The sequence below is a fragment of the Neopelma chrysocephalum genome, unplaced genomic scaffold (assembly GCF_003984885.1).
Source record: "Neopelma chrysocephalum unplaced genomic scaffold, ASM398488v2 Primary Assembly neopelma1_189, whole genome shotgun sequence".
NCBI classification, from domain to species: Eukaryota; Metazoa; Chordata; class Aves; order Passeriformes; family Pipridae; genus Neopelma; species Neopelma chrysocephalum.
The window spans coordinates 1,556,042-1,583,981 of NW_020897851.1; the positions used below are offsets into that span (position 1 = coordinate 1,556,042).

At 45.7% G+C, this 27,940-nt stretch overlaps 1 protein-coding gene across 9 annotated transcripts in view; it reads right to left on the reverse strand.

The window, feature by feature from the left end:
- The window catches only part of TMCC1 (transmembrane and coiled-coil domain family 1), a 111,401-nt gene that overhangs the window by 14,275 nt on the left and 69,186 nt on the right, over nt 1-27,940 (reverse strand). The gene's annotated exons all lie outside the window — the stretch shown is intronic.

Sequence of the window (27,940 nt, forward strand, 5' to 3'; positions counted from 1 at the left end):
CACTGCCCGGGCACCGAGCGCTCCCCCGGCCGGCACTGCCCGGGCACGGAGCTCCCCCGGCCGCACCCCCGGCCCGGCCCCGCCCGCCCCCTCGCGGCACGGAGGCCTCTCGGGCCCGGGACCGCCCCGACCGCGGCCCGCACGGATCTCCCGGAATGGCTTTTACACTTTCGGCTCCCGCGGCCACCGGCCCGGCGGGGACTGGCCCGGCAGCTCCCGGGCTGTTGCACTGGAACGGCTGCCAGCTGACCCACAGCTATTGCCCAGACGCAGAACCATGTCCGTGTTTGTGAATATGCGCTTTACAAAACAAAAAGTGCTGTTACAGTTAACTGTACCCTCTCTCTCGATTCAATATTCCATATTTAATGCAAAAAAAATCAACATCTCGCAGGCAGCAACACCAGCCGGCACTGGGGATCAGCCAGGATCCTTTCATAACCCTAAGGTTCTCTGTTTGCTATCCCATCAACAGGAAAACCAGTCAGACACCTGGAAAACCATTTTCCAGAGGAGTTCAGCTGCTGGAAACCACAGAATATCAGTTCTCAGTCAGTTGTGACTCCTGAAATATCGGCTGCTCTCTTAAGAGGGTTTAGTACTAGAAAACCTGGATCTTGGCATAATTCAATGGAAAACTGGTGCTAAGAATTCATATTAATCAATGGGACCAACAATATGCATGACATCAGTACTGCACAGAGAACATGCTGTCTCCAAAATGTAGGGATGTACATTTTTAAGTCATACACATTTGTTAAGATACCTCTTCTTGGAATTTATAATTTCATTAAGATTTCTCCCTATGGCCTAGAAGGACAGAAGGACCCTGGTTGTGCAGGGCACGCCCGGCCTGGTAACATCACCCAGCACCTCTGGCACGGCTGCTCTGCACCTCACCTGCAGAGCAGCTCTGCCAACCTGCCCCCACCCCAACAGCAGCACAGCACAAGGTGTCTGTGCAGCACACCAGACAATCTCATTACTGTTACCTGCCTACGAACCGAGAGCTTCTCAAAAAAACCTTGTCAAACCATTCGTGACAATCCCTACCTACTCCAAAGCAAGGACATTTTAGTATTAGTGGCAGATGAAAAAAAGAAAGATCCACAAATTTTATGCAAACTGTTAACAAATTAATTTGATATGACATTTTGTCCTTTTTTTTCATAATCCTTTTGTTCTGGGCAGCAGTAAGGGTTGAGTGAGTGTGGGACTGACCCTGTGTCCCAGAACCAAACAACTGCTGATCACCAGCTCTTCTGCAGCCCACATGCTCCAAACTGAGATCTGCACAGATAAGTGTCATGGAACTAATGGGGCTTCAATATTATGTTGCAGTAAAGAGTTTCTATCGGCTCAATGTACTCCAGGTTAGGTCTAACTAGTGTGTGTGGATAATTGCTATAAATTACACTAACAGTACACTCTTCCTCTCAGACACAAGCTTTGTGAGAGAAAAATTTAGTACAAACTTTCTCTTCCCCTCCTTTTAAAGTCAACTGACTTCAGCAAATCTGCTCAGGTTATCTCCCTACACCCGTGGCAGAAAATGACCTAGAACAGCAGTAGTAGAATAAATCATGTTGGGATAATTGCTTTATAATTACCAGCTGTGTGGATATTAATCTGGGATAAGAAAAAGAGTTCTTTCCAATGCAAAAAGAAATGGCTGTGCAAAGTGCAGTTCTGGAACAAAACAAGAGATAATGTAAGTACTTTGCCCATATTGACAAGACTTTGTAAAGGGAAGACTCGGCACAAACTGTGTCCCTGGGAAATTCTGGTGACGTATTATTGAATTTGAGATGCCTGGCAATCTGTCCTGAAAAGATGCTGGTAAATTAAATACTGCAATGGTCAATGCTTGCATAAGAATAGGGATTACAATTCAATACAATTGCTATACAATTTCCCAGTATATTGACAGTCCTGATCAAGGGGAGCTGTGTGCCCTCCCACCAGGAGGTGCTCTGAGAACTGCTCTGGCACTATGCCATGAACCAAATGAAATCATGTGAAGACCTTATGCTTTGTCTCTCTCAAGATCTCACTGAATTCCCAGCACTGTCTACACTCTCAGGCTTTCTCTCCTGTACAGGTTTTCTAATGTCTCTATTCTGCAGCACACAGCCCAAAACCCACTTCAGGATTCTGCCTTTTGGCACTGCTGAAGATTAAGCATAGAAGTTCCTCTAAAGGTGTTTCACCCTTTTAGAACTTTTCCAGTAAAAACACATACCACAAAATCATTCACCAAGAATATAGACTTGTTTTCAAACAGGCAGAGTAGCTGCATAAGTGAACAGCAGCTTTCAGAGCAAGCTTGCTGCAAGGGGATTCCTGCTTCCTCCTCCTCTGGCTGGAGCTTCACAAGTGTGACCAAAAAGTGTCATGTTACTTAGAATAAAAACTTACAGGGCAAAGTGAGACAGGGGAGCTGAGAGTGAGTGCTGCACACAGCCTCAGCAGTTAACAGCACCCAAGGCACCCATGTTAGTCACCTTCCTGGTGACTGTACACCTGAGTGGCAGCTAAAACTAACCACAAAAACATTCAGAAGTTGTTTTGTTTCCTTTTCCCGCTGTGCTGAAGGCAGTTCAGTCACACAGGCAGAAAATCTAGGAGACTCATACAAAGTCATAAGTTTGAGACTTCCTGTTTGGAAACACCCCTCATTAACAGCATCATTAGCATGTGGCAGGTGCAGCAATGGGCTCAGGAACTTGGCCAACCCCTCCATGCTGAGTGGGCAGATGGTCTCCAGCCTCAGGCAGGCGCCAGGAGTGGAGACTTGCAGTCTCTGATGACATTTCAAGACAGTTGGTTCGTTAGTAAATAAGATCTCTCGTTAACACCTTACAGGGAATAAAAATCAGAGGGGAAAAAAAAAGAACGTTCTTTGTGCCTGACCACGTCTGCGGAGTTACAGCCCCTCAAGGCCCTGCTCCATTGGATCTGCAGTAAATCACCTGAGTGTGTATTTGAATAAAGCCACGCACAGAATCCCTGGCAGGTACAATGAAGAGCTATTTAAACATCACAAATTACTACAAAGGTACCTTCATCATATTCTATTAAATGCCATCAACAGCCACAAGTCACCTCCCTGGAAGACACCTGCAGCACATGACTTGAAACACCTGAGCGAAGGTGGCACCAGCCCCGCTGTCCCGTGAGCGGGCAGTGCCTGTCACTGTGGATCCAAGACAGACACTGCATATGGCACAACTTACCACAGGACCCAAAGACAATAAAAAAGTGACACGAATTCCTCTGCCTCACACACCCAGATGGTGCAATAAGCTATTAATGACCTACAGCTTATCAAGAGTTGAGAGTGTTTTTCTAATGCTTTGCTTTTCAAAGGTTGTTACCGAATCACAGATCAGTTGGGGTTGGAAGGAACCTCTGGAACTCACCTGGTCCAACCCTCTGCTCAGGCAGGGCCACCAAGGGCCAACTGCCCAGGGCCATGTCTAGGAGGCTTTTGAACGTCTCCCAGAAGGTTCCACACTCACATCCTACATTTGTGGATCTGTCTGTAATAAAAACCTGGGCCTGTAAGTCTCTCTGTTCCAACGCTGCCACACATCTGATACCATCAACTCTGTGGGTCACTATTTATTTCCAATTGCATATTTACATGATGGCAAATCCTGTGTAACAGCATAAGTAAGGGAGAATATTTCTGATCATTCGCCTCTCAATTAAATACAGACAGAAGATCCAAATACTGATGCACTTAACCATCCCGAGAAACACAACTGCCCACTCATGAATGGATTCATTTATGAATCCACCTTCCACCTTCCCTCAGCAAGTGCTCGGGGTGCATACAAGCTCCTGCTCTATGAAACATCTGCCTTGGCTTTACTGCCAAGAACAATACAAAAGAAAAACAAAGAACAGGTCCAGTGTGATTCCTTGTGAAAAACTGTATTGGCTGATTGAATGTTCAGGAGCTGCTGCAGCTTTTCATTTTACAGAATTAGAGAATCACAGAATCAACTGGATTGGAAAAGACCTCTGAGATCCCTGAGTTCAACCTATGACTCAACACCAGCTTATCAACGAGACCATGGCACTGAGTGCCACATCCAGTCTTTCCTTAAACACCTCCAGAGATGGTGACTCCACCACCTTCCTGGGGAGCCCATTCCCATGTCCAATCACTCCTTCTGTGAAGAACTTCTTCCTAATGCATAACCTAAACCTCCCCTGGTGCAGCTTGAGACTGTGCCCTCTTGTCCTACTACTGGTTGCCTGGGAGAAGAGATCGACGCCCACCTGGCTACACCCTCCTGTCAGGGGATTGTACAGAGTGAGGAGGTCTCCCCTGAGCCTCCTCTTCTCCAGGCTAAACAACCCCAGCTCCCTTAGACTCTCCTCACAGGGCCTGTGCTCCAGACCCGTCACCACCGTTGTCACCCTTCTTTGGACACTCTCCAGCACCTCAATGTCCTTTCTAAATTGAGGGGCCCAGAACAGGACACAGCTGCTGGCCTCACCAGCACTGAGTACAGGGGCAGAATCACTTCCCTGCTCCTGCTGCCACACTGTTCCTGACCCAGGCCAGGATCCATTGGCCTTCTTGGCCACCTGGGCACACTCAGGCTCACGTTCAGCTTCCTGTCCATCCACACTCCCAGCTCCTTTTCTGCCTGGCTGTTCTCCAGCCACTCTGTCCCCAGCCTGTGGGGTTGCAGGGGGTTGTTGTGGCCAAAGTGGAGGACCCGGCACTTGGCCTTGTTGAACCTCATCCCCTTGGAATCAGCCCAACTCTCCAGCTTGTCCAGGTTCCTCTGCAGAGCCCTCCTGCCTTCCAGCAGATCAACACTCCCCCCCAGCTTGGTGTCATCTGCAAATTTGCTGATGGTACACTCAATCCCCTCATCCAGATCATCAATAAAGATATGAAACAGAACTTGGCCCAACACTGATCCCTGGGGACACCACCAGTGACTGGATCCCAACTGGATGCAGCTCCATCCCCACCACTCTCTGGGCCTGGCCCTCCAGCCAGTTCCTAACCCAGCACAGAGTGCCCCTGTCCAAGCCGTGGCTGCAGCTTTTCCAGGAGTATGCCATGGGAGATGATGTCAAAGGCTTTGCTGAAGTCCAGACAGACACACCCACAGCCTTCTCCTCATCCAGCAGGCGGGTCACCTGATCATAAAAGGAGATCAGGTTGGTCAGACAGGACCTGCCCTTCCTAAACCCATGCTGGGATTTTAACAGACTCCAGCTACTTACCCACAGAAACTGCTGGTCATTCTTGCCAGCAACTATTCTGAGCTCTCCCTAGCACACTCCTAAATCCAAATCCAAACCAAAACCATCTGAGGAAAGCACACAAACAGATGGACAGCTCAAGGAAGTCTTGCTGTGTGTTTTTCACAGCACAGCTCATTGGCTAGATTATAATTGGGGTTTCTAAGAGATAAACAGCCTTTGCCTGCGGGCAATTAACCCTCAGGATGGTGGGAAGATCATCCTGGTTATGGAAAAAAACCCCAAACAGTAAGAAAACAAAAATGAAAACTGACCCTGAAAAAAAAAAAGAAAAAAATACACTACAATGCCTTTGCCTGCCTCAGACAACAGCTTGAGCAGGAACCAACACTGTAATACCAAGATGAAATGGCTTTCCCCCTTACTCAGAGTAGTTAAACAGTCCTGAGTGATGATAACTACAACACAAGTGTGCTGAGGGTCCATCTGCCAACCCAGAGGCTCCGTGCCCTGCTCCGCAGAGAGGGGAGGGCAGGTCCTGCCCCGAACACAAGGGCTGGCAGCAACCACAACTGAGCAATGTTTCACACATGCTCTCCCTTTCCTCAGACGGGTCCAAGCCAAGCAGCCCCCTGCCTAACCCTGTACTGTCACAGCTTGGGGACAGACAGGATAGCAACTCCCTGCAGGGCTGAGGTGCAAGCTCTCCAAGGACCCAGTGATAAGGCACTTGGAGATGCTATTACCACATTCCTAAAGATGGTTCACCATCAGGCCCCAGCCCCATACCAGCCAGACCGCAGGAACACCACCAGAGCAAAAGGTGACCTGGGACTGCTTCACTTGGCACTGGTGCCAAGAGCAGCATCCACCAAGCGATGGCCCAAAGCACACAAACAAATCCTCAACCACAGCTTGGGATCTGGTAAAGCCAGCTGCAGCAGGACTTGTCCATGGCCTTGTCACCTAATTTAATATGAAATGGAGTTGTGATTCATGTGCTGCATCAAGTGTCAGAAACAGAGTTTAGCTATGAAGGAGCCAGCTGGCTTTTCCTCAGAACTGCCAGTGGCAGAAATCCCCAGAGCAGACCAGTATTTCAGCTTTAGCCCTCACTGGGGTCGGGAGGAATGATGGGAGATGCTGCTGCCACATGATGTCATACTGGCTGTATCAGAGAGCACTGCAGGCAGTGTCTGTCACAACCAACACAACCCATTCCACGGGGCAGCTCCAGCGAGTCCCCGTCAGTACAGGACAACTGCTGGTCCCAGACACTTCTCCCACAGCGCCAGTGCAGTGGAGCTTGGTGGGCCTCACATGTTCCCCCTGCTTGACTCCACCTGCACAGGGCCCTGTGCCCCTTGGGAAGCAAACACATCACTAACTAACTGGTTAAGAGGTAGCTGAAGCTACAAAGCTGACTTACACTTTTCCCACCTGTGGTTCAGGCACGTGCATCCCTGGTGCAATGGGCTCAGGCAAGGAACACTGTACAAGCTGTTCCCTCAAATGGGACGGGGACATGCGGGACCAGGCACCAGCTTGGCCCACGAGTACTCACTGACACAGGAGACAGAAGGAACTGACGTGGTGCAGTGTAACATCTCCCTTAAGAGGTTGTCTGTGGCCCTTTTAATTCTTTTTAAAAACCAAATTGCTGCCAAAGACATCACCTTCTTGACTTCAAACTTCTGAAATCCTGAGAAAAGGTATTTTTGAGTGCAAAACCAGTAAGGCTTGGTGGCCCAATTCAGTAATGGTTTCCCCAAGCTACAGACTAGTCAAGCAGAAAATCATTGGTGTTGACTGAATAAACAGGGCAACATTGTGGGTGATGCAAGTCCAAGGGAATGGATACAACAATCTGACTGGAAAAATAAAAAAGAACTGAATTATACACAAGGGCTCGTAGGAGGTGGAAACAGATGATGCAGCAAAAGATATGGCCAAAATAACATCCATGGATGTTTATTTTAGCAGCTCCTGATTTTTAATCTGGGGGGAGTGCCAATCAGGCCAGAAGTTACAATAATAATGACAGGAAATGAGGTAAACCTAACCAAAAATTAAGTAAAGGAGCCAGTAGGAGAGGGTGGATTAGGAAACAAGTTTATACAAGTTTTTATCAGAAAGTGACTATGTAAATAAAATGGTGGGGTTTTGTTTGGTTTTGTTTTTTTTTAACTCATCCTGTTTTCACCAGTGTGTCTGAATCACATCTCATTGCCTGAGAGACAAAATTTTTGTTAACACTTCCCAGAGAGTAGAGTGGTTTTGGTTGTTTTTTTTTTTAATGCTTCAAGCTGCTATCCGATAAATAAAGATTTTTACTGCATGTTACATATTCATTTGTAAAGAACAGAGTTTAATTTTGTGGTTGCAAGTTAATTTTGACTTGCAAAGCACTGAAGCAAACTGGGTCTAGAGTCTGGGAGGACAAATGCCTCTGAACGATCCCTCTGCATGATTCGTCTACACAGATCCTTTGCAAGAGCAAGGATTCCCCTTTTTCGGAGGAAACCTCTGCTGAGGTTTAATATGCATGCCTCCTCCAAGTGTTTAGTCTAAAGGGCTCCAGTACATGAGCAGAGCAACTGCACTTCTACACTTACTTCACTTCTCTTATTTTTAGCTGTAGTATTTTCTGCAGGAACAACACAGAGCATGACCATAACCAACCTTCATCCTGAAAGCAGCTGATCCAATCAACAGTTCATACAATATTAAGTATTTCAAAACAACAGGATTCATGTTTCCTGCAAACATACTGCTTTGTCATTCCTGTAGAGCATTACCTGACATATTGTTTCCTTATTTAAAGCCTTTCTAATACAACACACACAGTACATCAGCTGATACTTGTCACAGCTATGCACCAGAGCTGCTTCAGACTCCTGCCCTGTTCAAAGGCAGCTTGTGTTTGCCCCAAGTGCTGCAGGTGCTCCTGCATTAGCACCACCTAAATCTCTGATATTGCTCCAAGTGGCAAACTCAGTGGCCCACTCAATGTGGGCAAGGGCAGTCCCTACAGCCCATGGACACACATTCCCGGGGCTGCCAGCACATGGCACGGCTGCCTTTGGAAACCTGGAAGAGGAGAACACTGAGCAGTGAGACATCAGAGAGGAAGGCTCAAGGGATGATGAACACCCAGCAGTCAAGCAACAGGGCACCTGTCCAGAAATCCACAGGGAACACTGAATCAGGTAAATACTGAAATCACTACACTGCTTTTGGTATTCTTGCAAAAGCCAAGAATCCTAATCGAGATCTCCATTTAGAGACAGCCCTCAGAGCAGCATCTCCTCAATGCATGGTGGAAAGCTGCTCAGGCTACTCTGACCTGGCCTAGAGAGCACAGAACATGGTATTCTGTGCTCACTGATCCTCTCTCCAGCTCTCAAGAGGTGATGCAGCAGCCTGATGTTATATGTGCCAAGATGCAAAGCAGACAGATCTATCAACCTGGGAGGTACAACACCTTTAACCCCTGTTTTCCTACTGCCCTGTAGCACCGTGATCCGGATCACTGCAACCTGGCATTTCTAACAGGGCTGTTTCTGAGAGCCACCTCTGTGCCACTGTTGTTATGAAGACTGACGAATGCAGTGAGACAAAGAATACACGTCCAGTACAGAAGATATTATTCTCCTTTGGGAAGAACTGTGAGTCCATTAAGTCAATGGCTTAGACCTATGTGTTTCAAACATAACAGGAACACTATGCAATCTCTCAACCATGTCTTCTGCAGATGGTAACAGGCAAACCTTCAGCAATGGCAAAGGCAAACAGCACAAAAAGTCTGGATCCTGGATTTCTTTTTTCTCCAGAAAAGAGCCACAGTGGATGGGAGAGGTAACTGTAACAATTCAAAGAGAAATAGCTTCTATTTTGCATTGCAAATCAGAGCACCAGAGACCTTACTGCCTCTCTTCAATATTTAATAAATTGAGGGAGAGATACTGTTTACTGTTAACTCAAGACTAGGAAAGAGCAATGCCAAGCTACACAGCTCAATGAAACCAAAGAAAGATACTTAATCATTTCTGAAGGTCACCAGCTCCACAGGAAGCAGTATGCTTACTCTTTTTCTACCTGAAGAAGAATATGGTTCTGCAGTTTGTTTACTACTTCGTGAAAATACATTTTGCACAGCTAAAACAGCAAAACAAGAGGTCACACTAAAAAAGCTACCAATGCAAGTACCTTTCTCTTAACGCTGGGCTGCATCTGCACCCACCTTCTTTCATTATTCACTGTTTCATAAAAACCAAATCCCAAAACAACAAAACCAGAAAATCCCAAAAACCAGCACCATATTTGATCTTGTTCATGGATTGCAACACTCACTCAGACAGGAGCCTTTTTCATACTTTCCAGCTTATGAAGCAAAGAAAAGCTATATAGAAAACTAACCACTGAAAGTCAGCAGCAGTGCCCAGAGGAAAAACACAGCGCTCCCAAGGCTGATGCACAAAACGAGGTCAAATTCTATTAGAGATTCAAATAAAACAGCCAAACGACAGCTACTGCTGTTCCAGCGATGCTCACAATCTCCTCACCTTGGCGGGCTCGCAGAAGTCCCTTTCGCAGCACACGCAGGTACAGCAGCACCACATAAACATCCCCGCGGGGCCATGGGCGCTGGGCAGTGCCCCGGGCCGGAGCGGGCGCTGGCCGAGCGCCGCTGGCCGAGCATGGCTGAGCTCCCCGCTCCCCGCTCCGCTCCCCGCTCCAGCCGCGCCGCACGGCCGGGACGCGGCATTTAAAGCTACAGAGCTTCCCAGGCGCTGTGCAGCGCTCGGCACTATTTTTAAAACCACACCTTCGAGCCAGAAAAATGGTCCAGGATAACATAACCAAATCGGGAGCAGATCAATAGAGTCAAAGTGACACAGTTGTTCCTCAGCGACACAACACAACAGACCTGGGGGCAAGGGTCAAGCAAGAACTGATAACCGATTCCAAGATGCACATCAGGACATAAATCCACCTATAAACTAAATGCTCTAATTACAGCACTGCTGAAACACTGCTGTTTAATAACTCCTAAACACATTTTTCAGAATATTAACATGATCTCCGGGAAGGCTGAAGCTCTAATTAAAAAGTCATTGTCACAGGACTCCAGTACACAACAGAACCAGCACAGCACTGTAACCAGAGCTGACACTGGGGCAAGAATAAACCTCAGCACCACTCATCCCCTACCCTCAAATTCCTTGTCAAAGATAACGTGTTTTACTATCATATTTAGAAGACATAAAGCAAAGGCTCATCACTCTGCTTGACAGCTCTGATCCACAGCACCTTAAGCCATCCCGCTCCACTCCTTTGGACCCATTTGTAAAAGGCACCCTCAGCTCATGGTTGCTTCTCCCCTTGCTCTTCTCTGTCTCACTGATGCTCCCTGTTTGTAGCAAATATTATCACTCACCCGGGACAGAGACAAGATGATCCAAAGCCAAGCCATTAACTCAGAGTATGCAAGGTGCTCTAAAGGCTGAAATACCAGGAACTGCCAAATCTGACAGGAGTGGAGTGGGCTTTTAGGACTTCCCCACTACATGAGCCCTGCAGCATGTTTGCAGCCAGCACTGATACAAGGACCGAACTTTCCATTTTTAATTTATGTCTGTCCCTTTGAGTCAATGTCTCTTTGAAGCTCTGACAGACATCACAGTGCTTGGGTTTGGTATGTTTGCATTTTTGTTTTTAAATCATTCTCTTTACTTGCAGTAATGCACAGGTAATGTGAAGAAATTCTGCACTGTCACGTTAATTCATAAAATATAAATTTCAGCAATGTAACACAGGAGAAACTCCTGACTAACTCAAACCATGGGTAATGTGAAAGAAAATACTACTGTGTGCAAAATTCAGTTTTCATTAGGAAAAAAGGAAAATAAGAGGAATTAAAACCTGAAAATGTATTCTGTAGGAACCAAATTTAGAAGACAGACAACTAAAAAAGCCATTGTCTTAAATGATACTGGTATGTCAGGTGGCATTTATGGAAAAAACATTTTGATGGAAGGACAAGTGCATCGTATAGGCCATTTAGAACAGGAACTCAGAAGAAAAACACTCCACAGAGCAGGAACAGTAACATCTGACTCATGCAGGAGAGATGCCGTGTTGGTGTAGAGATGTTAAATGATACAGCCCAAAAGCGTTTCTGTGGACATTTCTGTGATGTCAGAGAACAGGACATGAAGGACAATGGATGAGACAAAAGGGAAGAGGCAGGTGGGTATCAGAGCTGTCTGTGGTGCAGTGGGTGACCCGCAGTCCCATCCCACCATGTGCTGTGCCCCCAGCACTGCCGGGCCCCGCGGCGGGGAGGCGGCTGAGGGAGCGGTGCCACTCCCCAGCCCACTCTGTAATGCTCTGCCACAACACCAGCTGCCTCAAAGCTGCTCCTGGCCCTGTGCCTCGGGAAGAGCTCAGGCAGCACCACTGCAGTAACCGAGGCCAAGACATGCGCAGAACACAAGTGAAAATGAAACTACCACAACTGACCATAATGCCACAGATTCCAAACTGCAACACAGCGCCGTGAAAATGACTGCAAAACCCAAAAACTACAGGCAATCTAATTCAACTGACACCTGCATTACTATTTCTCTATGAGTATTCTCAGGGTTAAAAGCCAAGAGTGTCTCTAAAAATCGATCCACTTACAGGAGTATTAGGTATTGAGATTCTCTGACTAGAAGCATGCTAACAAACAGCAACAGAAACACTGGTATTAGTTGCTGACCTGTACCAGCTGAGGATGCCAGCCCCCATCTGACACATCTCTGTCCAGGGCACGCAGGAGCCTCAGCACAAGCGCACTGAGTGCACTGCAGGCGCTGCAGAGAGCACCCGGCTCCGTCTGCTGCGCCAGAGCCATGGGGGGCACGAACCGGGCCAAGAGCCATCTACCCTATTGCAAGAATCTAGTGAGAAATCTCCACTAAAAAACAGAAACCGAATCATTTCTGTCCTCGTGCAAGTTTAGGGCACACACTGGATTTGGAATCACAATCTAACACAATATCAAGAAATATTAAAAAAACAAAAGAGTCACTTTTTCAAGGAACTATTTCACATTCATATGGCAGATTTCCCTCTCAGAAAGCAGTGTCAATACTGAGAAACATCCAAATGCCCAAAACCAAAAGGTCATCTGTTAATGACAGCAGATCCAATTTAACAGAGGTGAAAGGGAAGGGTGGTAAAATTGCTTGTGTAGAAAGAACGTCACTAGCCTTATTTAGGAAGCAGCTTATGTTGGGTACAACCCAGTCTGATTCACAGGAATTTTACTATTGTTCAGATAGGTCATTTCACCATATAAAGGAACAAACAAATCCATGAAAATCCATGAAAATATGCTCATTAGTCTACTTAACATATTCAGAGAGCCTTCTAAAGCTTTACCAAACAATAAAAACAAACCCAACCTACCAAGCTGAATTTCCCCTCCATTAAGAGGAGTCAGTCTAGCTCCTCATCCAAGAGGAACCCATGCTTTCCTCAGTGACTTCTGTTACACTCCCGAAGTGTGGCAACCGAGCACTGGTGTCCCATGCTGCTAAAAGGAGATTCCTATACTCACGAAGAAATAAAAACATCATAAAAAGAGCATCAACAGCTACTCTTTCATGCAAATGAAACTCAAACAGCTCTGGCACGTTGCAATCCAGCAGTGAGTCAGTGTAGAACTTGCTGCTGCAGGAACTCCAGCAGTGCTGCTGCCCTTGCCTCGCTTCTCCAACAACTCGCTCGGCAGGAGACAGTGACCACCACAGCTAAAGTCAGATGATGGGATCAAGTCTCAGCAACGTGGGGTGTCATAGACATTCCCAAGTGTCTCAGCCAAGAAAAGAAAAAGCCTAGTAACTTGAGCCAGTACTGAGAAGAGCAGGGAAGAGATGGGGCACTGAGCACACTTTCCTGCTACAGGCACTCTCTGCGCACCATCCCACGGCATCAGCAGTAATGGGGGTGCAGCCACAGGCAGCTTGCAGCTTGGTCACTTTCTACAGTATTTCTTTCCTGAAGTCACTTCGTAAAACTGGAGAGAGGATGTTGGGGGGGAAGGAGAAGGGCAAATGAGCTTTGGTTGAGCGTAAAAACTTATGGAGATTAGATTCTCATATGACCCCTGTAACAAGATGAGAACTCTTTCCAAGACCCCTTAAAACAAAAAAAGTTTTGGGAAAAAATGCAGCAGGGGCTAAATATTAAGTAATGCAAAATATGAAGTGAGAGAGTAAGAAACTGGCAGAAAATTCAATTTTCCAAGTTGTGATCATTCTCTCACCGTGCTGTTCCCTAAAGTGGTGCTTGGACTGCGGAGAAAAGGTCACCTCCCGGTTCCCTCCCTCCTTCAGAGTATTTCACATGTGAAATGACTCTTGAACACCCAAGGCACACATCTGACACAAAGTCAGTGTTAGGGCTCCTGACATCAACAACTGAACAGCACACCCCGTGTCAAGGAAATTGGGAAAATGAGAACACAAAAGGAACCGTTAGAGGAAGACGAATTCCTGGCACTGAAACAGCAGAGAAGCCTAAAAGCAGGTTATAATTATCAGAAGGAAACTGGGCCAGCACTATAGCAGGACATCCTTGATTTGGCTCCAAGTCCTCTAGAGGCACAGGAGCAGAGGGCTCAGGACGGGGCTAGGCACGGCCGGGCAGAGGGCGGCTGCCTCTGTCTCCACACAGCCCTGCGGCAGCACTGACCAGCACTGACCAGCACCGACCAGCACCGACCAGCACTGACCTGCACTGACCTGCACTGACCTGCACTGACCTGCACTGACCTGCACTGACCTGCACTGACCAGCACCGACCTGCTGGACCGAGTGTCTGGGGGAGGTGGGACCACCGGTGTACCATGTGCCCTCCTCAGAGTTGCAAAGGATATGGTGCCCACAGTGCTGTGGGTATGTTTAAGACAAAAATCAGATTCATGGTTTTCTAGTTGCTGTGAAATACACATTATAATTTGTCCTGTCAGTTTAGGACACTGCTGTTCCTAAAGCTTCATGGTTTGGACTTCTGAATTCCCTTCCTCCCTTTTGAGAGCACTATGCATACAGACTCTGGAACACAAAAGCCTGAGTACCAAAGCCCATCAAAATGAGCAAACACTGCCAGAGTTCAACTGAGACTGCACCAAACATCAGTCAGCTCATACTCAGGACTTCAGAAGGAAAACATCATTCCTGAAGTCCAAAGAATCAGTAATTCTCCTGCTCCACTCGAAACGTAACAGGTTCAGCTTTCTTCTAACTGAACTAGGAAATCCCCCCTAGATAAATCCCAACTCCCTGAGTACAGAACACCTGCCTCATAGCACAGTTCCCAAGGACAGCTGGCAGGCAGGACCATGGTCAAGCAGTTGAACTCCCGCACCAAAGCACAGGCTCCCTAGAAACAAGGATCTTCAGGGACTCTCTTGCACCTATGACAGCAAACTCACTGCTGATACAGCACTCGAATCCATCAACAGCAAATGATGTCCTCCTTCCCTTTCAGAAGCTCACTCCCACAGAATGATTCACTTCTGGGGCTTCTTCTTAGTCAGGGTAAATGGCATCCTTAACACCCAAGCTGCAACAGACACAAGGCTCGTCTCTGAGATGTTTCCCCTCAGTTTGGGAAGCGCCGCATCACCAACAGTGAGTGAAGATTTCCTGTCTTACAGTCTTTACAAGCAGCTCCTAGTTTTTCAAGTACTGTTTTCCTTGTACTTGAGGCAAAGGGATCTCAGCCACACTGAAAACACAGCTTGATACAGTACAGAAGAGGAAAGGAAAAGGGGGAAGAGAGAGGGACCTCATCTGTTGCGCTCAAGAAAACTTCTGGACCCATAAACAAATATTCTCTCTCAGGAAAGGAAATCTTCCTCCCTAACTTTTTAAAAAACTACTACCACTGCTTTCATGACAAAGAAGATCTCCTTAAAAACCAAGGACTTCAAAATCTTATTTGTCAGACAAACAAAAGATATTTTTAGTACGACATGACACAACACAATGATAGTTTGCGGTGAAGGTTTGAAATGGGCCATATTAGCTACAATTTCTCTTCACAGCTGGTAAAGCACTAAGTCTTCACATAAAGTAAAGAGCTTGGAAAGTCAACTAGTAACAATGCTGAAAATACATTCTGATAAGCCATTTCAGCCCAGGTTTTGTGTCCATTTTGCAGCTGCTGACAACCTTATAAGCACTTTAAGATGAACAAGGATGTCTCTCTCTCAACAGGAAGTATTGATGTCTTCCACTGTCTCAGTGTAGATGGAGAATCATGAAATCAGAGCATGGCAAGGAGTGGAAAGAAATAAAGGAGGTTCAAAATAATTTTATTTAAGTACCTGATTGCATCTGTTTCTGCAATATGTGATATTAAATATTTAAGACCTCTCAAAGAACTGGATGTTCATTTTTAAGATTTTTCCAGATACAGAAATTGGTTATAGTTAACTTTGAATTCATAATTTCACTACATTTCCAGAAAGGAAAACATTTAGTAATAAGACTTATATCCTCTAAATTTACCAGACCATCCTAACAGAACGTAGGAGTATCTACACAGTTCACTAGTTTGCAAAATTTTGCTTGAGTAAATAGTTGGAAAAATTAAATGACTTGCTACCACAAAGACTTAAAACGAACACAGATTGCTTAAAATTCAAAGCCATAGGATTTGCCTTTATTGAGTAGAACTTCATATGGCCAGTGAAGGGTTAATACCCCAACGCCACTCCTGGATCAGTAACCTCAGTGATATGAGGCCTCTTGCACACAAGGCTTCCTCCTCGATTCTGTGGCAATCAGTCAGTTCCTGCACAGCTGCAAGACCCCAACACAGATCCCGGCTTGATCCATTCTAACCTCAAAACTGAAACCCCCCCAGCCTGCTCCCACGCTCACTGCCCAGGACAAGGGCTGAAGCCACCTGAACATTCTGCTGGCATACACAAATTACAAACCTGTGTGTGATTATAAATGCTGCAATAACCTAATGGTATGAGGTACCATTTGGGCCAGAAGTACTTTAAGCTAATGCATTATTTAATATTTACCTTCTAATTTAAGCTCCTAGACTTCAAAGTCACTGCACAGAGCTGGAGTTCCCCTCCTCTGTACATACCCACTCGAATAAAGTTTTGACTATATTTGTCTTTTGCAGATTTCCTCAGAGGATGCTCTATGCAGGACTGACTTTCTTTTTACTGGTCGCAGTTTCTTGCCCCAGTTTTAATCATCAGAATAAAAACAGTCCTCCCTTTCCCCACACCTGTTTCCAGAAGTATTTAAAATGTTTCCATTAGTACTTAAGGAGGGAGAGAGAGGTTAGTCCATAAATCCCACATCCCACAGCCACGATGTGAATGAAGTGCGGCTGTACCGATGGGGTTTTTTATAACCAGTTCAGCACAAAACCATCACTGTGAGTCTGAAGGAAGGACCAGGGCAGGTTGTGATGATGCAGCTCAGCACTGGATACCACTGAGGGCAGCCCACACCATGCAGATGTCCCCAGGAGGGGATGTTCAGAGAGGGAACGGCTGCGTGGATGGGCAGGTCACCCTTCAGGAGACATCGACACCAAGGACATTTCCAAGGGAATTCTGATCACTGCTTCATCAAGTCAACTCTTCCACAGTAACAACGAGAGAAATTCAGTTGCTGCCTGCCAGATTGCTGCTAGACCGGGTTTGCAGACATGGTTAAATGATGTCTAGTTAGGAAAGGGCTTCTCAGTATTCATAACCTAGTGCGGAGAGACTGAGCAGCTTGTCTAGTCCAGCTACTCATGCCATGGTCCAAAGCCTCACTGTAGTACTGATTAAGCTCCACTTCCAAACATGGAATGGAACTTTAAAGAATTCCATCCAAAGGACATGCAAAACTGCACTAAATCCCTGTCCATTCCTTTCCATTTTTCCAGGTACAAGAAAAACTGGCAAGTCCCAGATGCCTGCCTGCACCTCAGCCTGGCACGAGCAGCCGAGGGGCTCAGCAACAGCTGCTGCTTCATGGTCATGGGGAGACCCTCTGCTTCCAGCCATGAGGAAGGGAAGGGAAGGGAAGGGAAGGTTTTCCCCAGCAAGGGAAAAACTAAGTCAAACTTCAGCAGACCTGTGACCTGTAGCAAAGGGCTTTAAACACTTCTGGTCTTTTTTTTTTTTTTTAAATAAACAATGAATTGGTTAATCTGTTAGAAATCTGCATATAAAAAACCAACTTCCTTCTTCCTGACACAGTAAAATACAAAATAAAGACTTTTAGCACACTATCCAACACGGCTCTGGCTGAGCAGAAACCACAATCAAGGCAAAGTGCCCAGTCTGCATAAAGGATTAAGTTTACCAATAAAGCAACCTAAAAACTGCAGAGTGCTGAAATGGAACATTTCCAAGTAGGCTTGGTGTGTCATTTCTCAATACTGCTGGCATGAACATCACCACAGTGTCCCATATGTAAGTCTGACCGATACAGAATACACACACTCCCCCCCCAAAACGTTTCTTTTAGTCTGTGTTTTCCCCAATGACAACTTGGGAAGGTACACAACTATGGCTGAAATTGATTTAATTTCCTTCAAACAGAATTTCACTTGCCAGTTTTCAGTTTTACTGCACATCCATGTATCAAATTGATTACTTATGGTTATCACTGTTAAAGATTTTTGAGCTACCAAACTTTACCTTCTCACATTTTCATGATGTGCAAGAGGTTGCTGCAGTCACTGGCTGGCACACAACTATCCTTAATATTTTGAAGAGCAAAATATTAATTGAGTACTTCACTGACAGAGCAATCCAGAAGTCACAAGCTCTGACAATCTTTGCTCACAGTGATGTTATCCAGAAGCTTACAAAATTATCTCACACCAGACCCCTGTATGTGGGAAGAGCGCTGTACATCAATCAAATGCTCCCAAGGTGTGCTCAAGCTCAACACACTGACAGAAAGCAGGAAACTCTGTCCCTTCCCACAGACAATAGGGGCAGCTGGCTACCATAGAAACTAGTACTTGTATTTGAGTATTTGCAGGTTAGTTTGTCTTCTCCATCAAAATTCCCCAAATTTGCATCCCCTTCCTTTCCAGCTATAGCATCCATGACTCTAGACCCAAACTGATGCACTATTGTTGGTGAAGAAATGGCCAAACTACTGTCGTTTGGAACTGAGTTCTTGATAAAGCAGGAAGCACATTGGCTTTTGCATTTCTCTTTAATTTCTTTAACAGTATGGACTGCTCTACAAAAGATAGCACTGTCTAACCTGCTCTGTTGGTTTGTCTCCACATTACACCCATTGCCAGTGCTGCCTCCCGGGGTTGTGTAACACATTTGGACACTGTATGGATGTGTTGTTCCTTCCTCTGCCCTTTTAGACAATGCTCCTCCCCCAAAAGCTCTCTTACCTGGTATTAGCCACGAGAGCACCTCAACCTGCAGTCTTACACTCAAAAACATGGGAAATATCCCTTGAAGCTACTGTATTGTGTCCTCAACCAGAGTCTTCAGCCTTGACTCAGTTTTTTTAAGAGTTGTTTTCATTTGGGTTACGACCATCTCTTAAGATGTTTCACAGTACAGGGAAATCTGATGAGCAATTAAATTGTTCAGGGTATGACCCTTGCTCCAAGAAAATGGACTGCTCTTTGCCTAGGCAACCTTAACAGCTATCTGCTCTAGGTTAATGAAGCTTCCAATTGATAACAGCCTGACAATTTAATAGCTTGGTTAATGTGAACATCCTGAACAGTAAATCACTGTCTTGGGTTGATGCCTCTTGGTGGCCTTGGTGAAAGTAGAATGTCAAAGCAGTATTTGAAAAAACAAATACAGAAAAAATAGCACAAAAAAAGCCACAAGAAAACAAATGATCTGGAAAACCTAAACACCCACTATTCTGTTTTACAACAAAAGAAACCCCTACAACTCAAAATTGTTTTCAACAACAAATACCTAATTCTTCCTTGCATAGCACTGCACTATTATTTCCATTGACAGCTTATAAAAGAAAAAACATAACATGTCCTTTCTGCCACAAAACCTCTTCCCTTTAACCCATATTTCCTTCAACTTTTGGAATATGAATAGAAGAAAATTTGATAATTTCTGACTTTTTTGGAGCGGTACTGAAAACCCAGATACTTGCAGTCAGCTGACAACACAAGAAAGCTGAATTTTTAAAACCAAAGTAATAGTCATGGAAATGGAGTATGTACCACAAAACCACCTGAAAACAGATTGACTGAAAATATTTTCTCCTTTTAAATAGATCAGTCATCACTTATCTTTTGTACTACTTCTCCAGACATTTTAGCCTGATGTTGATAATGCCTCATATAAAAATATAAAGTCCCTTCCTAGTCAGCAGCAAAAACGCAAAAAGCTTACGATTTTCTTTCTACTCTCATCTCACCTTTGAATTCTGCCAGTGGCTCTACACGCTGGGCTGGCTGCTTTGCAGAGCTCCACAAAAGGCTCACAAAGAAAAAGAAAATAGTTTGAGTGCTTTTAGTATTTTCACGTTTCTTTGTTCCAACAATACAGCTCTGTCTTCTGGGAAGGAGCATGCGTGGGATGAACACAGCATGTTCTTCTCCCTGTCCCATCCCTGGCTCTGCAGGGACACCCACATCCCACACCCCACTGTGACCCGGGACAGGGGTCCCTGTCCCACCACCAGCAGAGCCTCAGCAAAGCAGAACCTGCACCCAACAGATCCAACCTGCACCCAACAGATCCAACCTGCACCCAACAGATCCAACCTGCACCCAACACATCTGCACGCACGGGCAGCAGGAGGGGGAGAATGGGGAGATCAAACCAGCACTGACACCACCAGCAATCCCAGCAGGGATCAGATTTCCTCTAGACTGAGAGGAGGGAGCTGCTGGGGGTTCACCACTGTTTTCTTCATTAAACACCCAATTGTAAAGTTGACCAAAATATTTCTAGTGAAATATGTAGGCAGACTTTTAAAACAGCACACTTCTCTCCTGAAGAACAGGGAGTTCCCTAGAGCTTACTCTTACTATCCTGATAAAACACAACATTTAAATGCTAAAAAGATCCTAAACATTATTAAAACTTGATCTCAGTCATGTTTCCTCTGCTGTTCACTGAATCCTTGTTGCTCACTGAATCTGTACACGACACCTTCTGACAATTTCTCCACATTCTGTGCTGTTTGGGACAAATTCCAGAAGACTTTGCAGAGGATGTGCATGAGGAATTCAGAGCTCAAAGCTCCCTAGAAGAAACCACCATAACTGGAGAAGCTCTAACCATATGCCTGAAAGACATGGACTTCTGGTATTAGAAACCTTTTCTAATCACTAAACCATTCAAACCACAGATTCTTTGTGTTCATGGGCAGTCTTCCAACATAGAATCTTTACTCCCACAGCCAGAACCCATCAAGCACTTAAAACAAAAACAGTACTTCAGCAGTGCAAGCAGTTTTCCTGATTTTAATGTTGAGCCCAAGCTGGGCCACAAACATTGCTTATTGTAGAGCAACAGGAGCAGGAAAATACCTAACCCAATGTGACAAAAGGAGAGACAGCGGACACTTCATTTCATTCCCTCAGTGTCGCAATAGGCAGCAGCTCACTGACTTCTGAAAAGCAAAATCCAGCAGCAACAGCAAACAGACCCGCTGAGCCCGGGTGTTCAGCAGTGACCTGGGGCTCTGCCTAGCAAACCAGCTGCATCCACAGCCCCGGCACTGCTGACATCCCAGAGGGGAGACAGCCTGGGCCGTCCGGTTCTGTACGGCAGTGAGCCCCCCGTGCTGGGTGTGCTGCGAGGGCAGCGCAGTGTGACCCCAACACCCCTTCACTGGTCAAACGTGCCGTACCAGCAGAGCCCAGAGTCAGCCCTGCTGGGCTGAGCTCTGCCCGCACAAAGCAGGACCTTGTAACATGATGCAGCAGCGCCCTGGGCGTCTTGGCAGGAGCCCCAAACGCATGTTTGAGAAAGCAACTGCAGCCCTGAACAAGCAAGGCATGAACACGCTGCAGCAGAATCACCAAGGCTGCTAAAAATACTTCATCCCTGACCCCATCAGGAACACATCTCAAGTGAGAGTCTCATTTTACGGAGAACAATAAAACCAAAAAGCAAAACAGCTCTGCTGGCAATGGTCTTGGAAGTTTATTTTAAAAAATAAACATGCAAACCCCAAGCTACAGACCTCACATTTGCTTCCATAAGGAACACTGCTGGGTTGAAGGACATGCTTTACACCTCTTCTAGAGCTCTGGCAAGGTGCAACCCCAAAATCTCTTCCCCTGCAACCTGACACAGGAGGTTGCTGAGGTTCTGTTACAGGTTAAGGAGCCACCTGCCGACAAATCCAACTTCTGCCCGGCTGAAGGTGCCACAGACACATTGTGCATTGAGTAGTGAGACAGATGAAACACCCATCACCTGGCTGGTGCCTGTGGTGGGTGCCTCGTACCAGTCAGGAACCAGAGAAAAGCAGAAGGAGGTGTTGGACTGGAAATGGCTAAAAGACAGGCTGCACCTGCTCTGTCCCCCCAGACAGGACAGCCACGAGCCTTCCTCCTGCCCTCCTCCACTGCATGCAGAGCCACAAGGCACGAGGGGCTGAAGAGATCCCAGGTGAGATTGGGGAAAACATGTTAGGATGAAGCTTCTATTTTATGCCTGAAGTAAGCACAGCAACCAGACCCCATATGTTTTGGGAAACTGTTGGGTGGTGAGACAATTTACTCTTCTGGGGAAGGAGAAGTGAATGTCCTCACAGAGTACTGCTCTGCAGGCAGACAACTGTGTTCACCATCTATTCATAACAGATCTAGCCTGAAAAAGAAAGTTATTTTTAAGAGATGTGAACTTATTCACCAGGCACGTTTTCACACAGATTCTGTTCTGTTAATTTTCAATCAGCCTGGCTGGCTCTCCCATGCTCATTCAAGGAAAGCAGAGGTGGATACTAACTCTAAGAGACACCACACTGTATTTCCCTTCAGTTTTTAGGTCACAAACACAGATAAGTGACATGAGTATACTCTCTGATCTGTAATAACTATCTATTTAGTAGCAGTCCGACCCGATTATGATGATGCTGTTTCAGGGGAAGTCTGCTTTGTCATACACTGTCCCAAAGGTGGCCCACCATGATGCAACCCCCAACACCAACCTGCCAACCATTCCCACTGCTGAGTCCTTCATTTGTCCTGCAGCCCTACTCAACAGCAACATCAGCAAAGGCCTTCTTTAAAGATAGGACAATGAAAAAAGTGGAAGAACTGCAGAAATATTTCAAAAACACGTAACAAAAAAAGATAGGTTTAAAAAGGACAAATCCTCTACTCCTCCTTCTGCCCCCCCCTCCACAAAGCCAAAACACAAGCCTGGTTTTCTGACTTAACTGCTACCTCAATTGGGCTAACAGTTTTGGGGAAATAAATGCATTTCCAGTTTAGGCAGTGAGCACACCTTCTCCTCTACCAACTGCCCCAGGACTCTCCCCAGCCCAAAAACTTGGCCTCAAAGTAGGCAATAAAACTTTTCTGAAAGTACTTGGTTGTTTTCTACTTCCTGATTCAGACATTTTTAATGAAAACTGTCGCTGATTAGCTGAAAACAGCTGTTGTAGGACAACAAAGAATATCCACAGAAGACCACACACAAACCTCACCCAGGAGACAGTCAAGAGCAGAAAATACCCTCTGAAAAGCAACTCTGCTGAATAATTGCCGCAGAGTGTCTCACGTTGTTAAAAATAGAACTAATTTCTGCATTGGCAGATGGAGTTTCAGTCAAAATATCCACTGAGCCACTTGAATAATTAAGTGTTGTTTCTCCATGGCATGATAAAGGAGCTAATGCAATTTACTGCCCTTTCTAAAAAATGGGGTAGAAATACTGTTTGCTAATTTTTCAGCAAAGAAATGAACAGTAATAAGGTTTATAGCACTGAGCAGCAAGCCTCTAGTTGAAATGCTGCCAAGACATCAGCAGTATTCTCTACACACAGGGTATTTAATCTCTCAGGTAATTACCTCCTGGAACAGAGCAGTCATTTAATCTAGAAATCAGGTTTACTCAGAAGGAAGCAGAAGGAACTCTAGACTGGCAACCCTCAGTGACTGGAAACAGGGAGTTAGACAGAGGGACAGAGCCACTGATGCACAGTGAGGCTTTTAAAAAGTGTACATAAAGTTTTTAAACAGCTACGTGCAAAATGCAGTCCTCATGGTAAGACAGACCCTGCATTTATTGCCCAAGCTGTTTGTATTTCACAGAGTCAAGCTGAGTTTTTCTTTTCAAATATTCTTAACATTTCACAGAATCACTGAATGGTTTGGGTTGAAAGGCATCATTTAGTTTCAAATCTTTGCCATGAACAGCTTCTCTGGGCAACCTTGTGCCAGGGCCTCACCACCCTCACAATCAAGAATTTCTTCCCAATATCCCATCTAACCCTGCCCTCTGTCAGTGTGAAGTCATTCCCCTTTGTCCTGTCACTCCAGGCCCTTGTCCAAAGTCCCTCTCCAGCTCTCTTGGAGCCCCTTTAGGCACTGGAAGGCTGCCTTTCAACAAATCTTAATAACCTTAAACACTTTTTCTCTCTAAACTTTGAAGTTAAATAATGTCAAACTTCCTTTTACTTTGCTAAAACTATTAATTCTGTAAGTTTTAAAAAAAATACAAGGTCACATTCCAGATAGATGGATCAACAAAAACATTTTGGAACAAACACTGACAATGAAACCTGGCCATGCTGGGTCAGAACATGATCAGGTAAGAGGAGGATGATCACTGAGACGTGCCTAAGTGTACTAAAAATTGTCCATTAGATGAACCGTGCAAGAATTCAGGCACAATGTCTAGAAACTACAGAGCAGCCTGAGCAATGAGGCTGAGAGCACTGCAGCACGTGTGCATTTGCTATTGCTATAAAGCCCTGGCACTGCAGAGCTGCACAAATTGCACTAATTGCTCATCCCACAGCAGACGGTCAGAGCTCCTCAGTTTTTGCGCCGGGCTGCAGGTGAGCAGCTGAGCTGGCACCCTGGCCTCTCTTCTCCCAGCTTCCCCAGGCTCACTAAGCAGCCTCACCGGCAGGAGAGCCACATCTTCCTCCTAAATCCAAGCAGCCAAGGCCTGTGGGAATGAGCCTGGCCCCGGCAGGGAAGGCCAAGCTCACGGTCCCTGGTAACCCAACCCCGTCCAGCTGTCACACGAACCCGACCCGGCCCCACGGGCACCTGGCAAACCACACAGACACAGGGCAGCAGCAGCACAACAGCACGTACACACTGCACAGGACCTAGTGCAGGAACGTCCTCTGTTAAAAGCAGGAGAGCAGCATTAAAATTTATCCCTTCCATTACCCTGTTTTCACCAATATATACATTTAACGCAGATTCTGAAAGGATACAATTTCAACGTTTAACAAGTGGAATAAACATCTGTCTGACTAAATTCCAGCAGCTCTACAATGACATCTGCAGCAAGGTCCACTCTCTGCATTTCTGAGCAGCAGTACCAAGCTCTGCATTTCCTGAATTTTAGTAATATTAAGCAAGATGACATGAAATGTAGCACAGTCCTGAACTTTAAATATCTAACAAAATAATTAGGTCCAGGCTCATGTACTGGTACAGGCTGTCAGTGAAGTGCTAAAGTTGACCTACTCTCCCTCAAAGTTCACCACAAAAATTTTTCCCACACAGTGAATGAAGACTTTCTCATGGTATTTTACATATGAAAACTCTGGAAGACTACATAGAAATTAAGTAGTTAGTGAAGGACTAGAAGTGATCAGAAAATCTCAAAGGCTTTGAAAACATTTGCAATGGAAGAATGAGTGCCCCTCCAAACAGAGCCCATCTGACAACCACACTGTCTATATGGGAAGGATTTCTCTTTAAAGCAGATGTTTATGTTTATTCAGCATGGAAAACAGCTGAATGACAGCTGATGATTTCTGAAACCAAAAACCTGAAGCAACCAGCTTTCTGCTTTTGCTGGCTGACCACTCCACAGGCATTTGCTTGGAGAAACCTGTAGCATTGAAGCCACAGAGCTCCATAGTGCCCAAGTCCTGCCAGCATTCCACACTGCCCTGCAGGCAAACACCTTTCCAGGACTCCTCACCTGGGTCTGGAAAAACAGGAGATGCAGCCACACCACATGCACCATGACTGAGCTACAGCGGACAACAAAAGCTCTTTGTCTGGCCTTTTGCCACCCAATTGTTTCAAATCTACAACAGCACAATTACTTCTTTGCACAGTCTTTAGCTTTTTTGCTCACTGCTGGCATAAAAAGCAGTATTTTCTTCTTCCTCTTTTCTCTTCACACAAGCCAAAAAAATCCTATCTTCTTTTTGGTGGGCAGAAAAGCTCAGAGAACTTTGGCAAAAATGTTGAAAATACGTATTGGTTACTTTCAAGTTAGTTACTTACAAATTAGTTAAGGTTCTCATGATTTCATACTGCTTCCAACAGTCCAGGAATTAGGATACCAAAATACAGAGAGGATGTTCATGGAAAAAACTTGTGTTCTGCAAGAAGAAGGAGCTGATTCTGCCCCTCTGTTCCACTCAGGTGAGACCCCACCTGCAGTGTTGCCTCCAGTTCTGAGGTCCCCAGCAAAGGAAGGACATTGACCTGTTGGACTAAGTCCAGAGGAGGCCACCAAGTTGATTAAAAGGATGGAGCACATCTATGAGGAAAGGCTGAGAGAGCTGGGATTTTTCAGCCTGGAGAAGAGAAGACATCAGGGTGATCTAATTGTGGCCTTCCAGTGCCTGAAAGGAGCCTGCAGGAAAGATGAAGAGAGACTATTTACAAGGGCCCGGAGTGATTGGACAAGGGGGAATGGCTTCAAACTGACAGAGAGTAGGTTTAGATTAGATATACGGAAGAAACTCTTGGTTGTGAGGGTCATGAGGCCCTGGCACAGGTTGCCCAGAGAAGTTGTAAATGCCCCATCCCTGGAAGTGTTCAAGGCCAGGCTGGATGGGGCTTGGAGCAACTGGAATAGTGGAAGGTGTCCCTGCCCATGGCAGGGGGTTGGAACTAGATGATCTTTAAGGTCCCTTCCAACCCAGGCCATTCTGTGATTCCATTCTGAGTGTCAAGATTCAATATAAATGTGCTCAAGCATGCGTTTGGTTATGTTAAAAACCAGTGTGACTTAAACCATTAAGCCCATTATTATTTTTCCCCTTCCAACTATGTTTCTTCTTTGGCCTTTAAACAGGATATGTACAACCACAATTAACTTTCAGCAGAGAGACAGAGGGACAGAGTAGGAGAAACAGCAAGACACGGCATGGAGCAGGAACAAACCCCCTGACCTTACCCAGCAGCAAGACATGTGAATGCTGCCTGGCATTTTCTTAAAGCTGCAATAGCAGGGGTAGTTGCCAATGTACAGGTGGGTGCTGTGGTTTTGTTCTTCCTTGCTAAAAAAAAATACTTTAATGCTATCTATAGGTTAAAAGGAAGAAGAAAAAAAGAAGTCCTATATGTGAATGTCACTGTGCTTCCCCAATGCAGAGAGATTATGCATGACCAGAGATCACACGTGACCACAGAACACATGTGACCAGGGTGAGACCTTTCCTGTCCCCAGCCCTGGGCTGCCTCAGTTGCCTGGCTGATGCAGAGAGCAGCACTGAGGTGGGCTTGCAAGTTCGTGGCTTACAGGACACAGTCATTTAAAAGTCACTTAGCACAAATACTCCCTTCAAAGAGAAGACTACTTTAGAAGTTCAGCGGCAAAGAAGGAATAGACAAAAAGCACTGGAGAATACTTGTTTAATAGGCAAGGTACTGCTGCACAACAGCAGTTTAACACAAAGTGTCAGGTAATTTTTTTCTTTACCCTTGAAGTGGGAAGTGGGGAGTCTCTTGTGTCAATGTTATGAAGACAAAGCCTTGCCAAGACTGTATCTGAGCTAGAGCTACATTAGCTTGCAACTCCACAAGTGTGTGAAAAAAAGTCCAGCCAACATGAACCTTCCCTGCTGAATGCAGTTTGGAGGAAAGAGGAGCAACAGCAGGGGAATACATATCTCTCACAGTGGGGTCAGCTCATCTCACAGGTAGCAAATCTGAAGCACAACAATTTAAAGCTGTCTGCTCAAGGTCATTAAGACAGAGAGGTACAGAACCTGCCAGCTGCAGCTCCACAGTTCACACCTTCAGCCACATCTGCAATTGTCCAAAGACTCCAACCACTGACCCTCTCCAATATTCCCCAGGCAGTTCCCGTTTCCTGAGGAGAGTTTAACAGTTGAAGTTCTGTTGGCAGAGTCATACTTGACTATGTGATGCCTGTTCATATCTCTGCTAGACGTCTACTGATTTCTTTATCTTTCGCTTTCCCTTCTTCCCCACAGCTGCACCTCATTTCGGTGCTGGCTGTAACAGTTCTCGCTGAACTCTGGGGAAGCCAAGCATGTCTCTTCACCTGTGGGCTATAGGGCTCCCCATCACTGAGAACACCTACAGAACTCCTCACTGAAAGCTACATTTCCAAAAGTATCACCAGGAAAAGCAAAGAAAAAAGCTTCCACCAGCTTTGAAATCAAAAGAGAAGAGAAAAATCCACACAGAAAATTACCATGCACAGAGAGTATTGTAATGGCCACTCTGCATCTTCATTAAATGCATCCAATTA